General features: G+C 39.9%; 1 non-coding gene across 1 annotated transcript; it reads left to right on the forward strand.

Moving 5' to 3' along the window:
- Positions 1 to 2,052: 2,052 nt before the first annotated feature.
- Positions 2,053 to 2,125, forward strand: TRNAK-CUU (transfer RNA lysine (anticodon CUU)). Its single transcript has one exon. It is a non-coding gene; the product is annotated as a tRNA-Lys (tRNA).
- Positions 2,126 to 2,470: the final 345 nt, after the last annotated feature.

The raw sequence follows: 2,470 nt of genomic DNA on the forward strand, positions 1-2,470 counted from the left end.
CTATTAATTTATTGATTATTAATTTCGGCTTCCAAGAATTTTTTTTAATTATTTATTTAATTCTTATTTAGTTTAATCTATTTATAAACTTAATCTGTTTATTTTATACTAATTCCTATTTTATACTAATTATTTTATTTAATTAATTGTATAGAGTCAGGTACTAATTTTACTTTGATTTTTGATGATTGCAACTGTGGAAGCTGTTAATGATTGTACCTTTTAGCACCCAGAAAGATTGAGTCCTGAAATTTGTCTGTGTTGACAACATGCAACCTATAGCTTGAGGGGCTCGATTGGACTTGAGAAAAAACTCCTTCAGGGAACACTTCTCCTTCACTCCTTGAGAGAAACTCCAACTCCTTCAGGGAAAAATTGTTAAACCTCATTTGTATCTAGATCTCTCTGAGAAAGATACGAGTCCCTCACTCACTTTGACTCATATTCACACTCAAACTCAGGTTTATAATGTCTCCTTTTATTAAGCCTGTGTGAATGATTCTCTGAATTACTCTGATTAGAATATATACTGACAGGGCTGGGGAAGGGGGCTTGGGCCTATCTGGGATCTTATGACATTGCCAAATCTGGTAGAGTGCTGTGGATTGATCTCTGTCTTGGAATACGGGACCCAGGGTTCGACTGCAGCTGCTGCAAGGTTTGGAAAAATGCTTGCTATCTGTCTCTGTACAAAAAGTAACAGCAACTGGAACATCGACAATCGTCGACTTCCTATATGCCATCAATAGCTCTGGAGGATCTTTATCCTTGTCCTTAAGATATTGGTCATCCGAGTGCAAGCGTCCTGAGTGTAGTCTTTGGTGGAATGAATCTTCCTACATTATTGTCTTTTATGTATGGTAGTCAAATTTTAGATCCTCTGCAAAGGCAGCATAAAACACTTTCTTATTTTCTACACTTTAGGCCCTCATACTTGTCAATTCGAAATTCATTTGCTTCTTTTCTATTTTTCATCTACTATTTCTTCTTCACTTTGATTTCTTCTTTATTTCTTCTTCTTCTTCTTATTTTCTTTAGTTATCTGTACATACATCACCCTGTGCTTAATTGTATACATTTTAAAGGCACTCCGAATGATTTTATTTTTTTTGTTTTGTCTAACAAAACCTATTTTGCCCCCCCCCCTAAAAAATTTTTTATTTGATCAACCTATTTTGCTCCCCCCCCCCTAAAAAAAATCCTGGATCTGTCCCTGTGGTAATGTTTATATTAATTAACTATTCAGGTAGCTAAGAAATAAACAGTGGGTGGAACAGTAGGGAAATTTTTTTATATAAGACTTCTTGTATGGGGGGTTTCCCTATTGTTCTACTTATTGTTTATGATTTGAATACTGTGTGGCATTGTCATAATTGGAAGGCTGCCTGTTCCTCCGGTCAAGATTTTGTGACATCTCCAGATGTAACGTCGAGTCGCCCAAGAGGGGGTAGGATAAGTGAACAGAATTTCGTTTAAGAATTCTGGTAGGTTCCCATCATGTGAAATTTCCGCTGGAAACTTCCCTCCCCATGTACAATTCTCCCCTTGGAAAACACCCCCCCCTCAGAAATCTCACAGAGCACGCATCTGTGATCTTTCTTCTGACCAAAAATATCAAATTCCATGTTTTAGTAGATGGGAGCTTGTAACCTCTATAGTAGTGTTCTCTGATACGCTGATTCAGATGTTGCGATTTTTATGAAGATTCCTTATTGGCGGTGTTTCCCCACTTTTTTGAAAATCACTTGAATTTTTGCAGGCTCGTAGCTTTTAATGAGTAACATTAAACTTAGTGAAGTTTTTATATTTGGAATTAGCCACGTTTCGGGACCCTCTGGAGGGAGAGGGAGTTGAGGTGGGTACTTCGGGGTGCTTTCCCCGGACATGCCTTGGCCTGTTGACCCGTCCCTGGGACTTTGGTTTTTGTAGCCTGACCCCTTTCCAGGATAGCCAAAAGTAGCTAAAATAGAATTTTACCTATGAATGACAGTGTATATATATATATATATATATGGAATCTTTAAATTAGCTAAAGCCATTTAAATCTTTAAAGCCCGGCTAGCTCAGTCGGTAGAGCATGAGACTCTTAATCTCAGGGTCGTGGGTTCGAGCCCCACGTTGTGCGTATTTTTCTGGCCTCCCCCAGGCCATTCAGCGTGTCCCCAGGTGGCGAGTGGGGAACGCTCTACAGATATGTAGGGTACTTCCTTAGGAGGCACGGACCAAGGGAGGAGCTTGTCCCTGGGGGTCAATAATAGAATCTGGGGCACCCTCGCCCGGGATCATAAATACAGGCGAAGGAGGAAGAAGGCCACTCAAATGTATACTCAAAAGGGCCCACGGTTTACCAAAAGTCCCATGAGTTGCAAACCTTCTCCCAGTAATGGGTTAAATTGCATGGTGATGCTGAAAACCATCGCGGGAGGATCCTCTATAGGAGGACAACTGTGGAAGGGCGTAAGATCTAGAT

This window comes from Artemia sp. Qi Xiang Cuo, chromosome 9, assembly GCF_049724085.1.
Source record: "Artemia sp. Qi Xiang Cuo chromosome 9, ASM4972408v1, whole genome shotgun sequence".
In the NCBI taxonomy this organism is placed as follows: Eukaryota; Metazoa; Arthropoda; class Branchiopoda; order Anostraca; family Artemiidae; genus Artemia; species Artemia sp. Qi Xiang Cuo.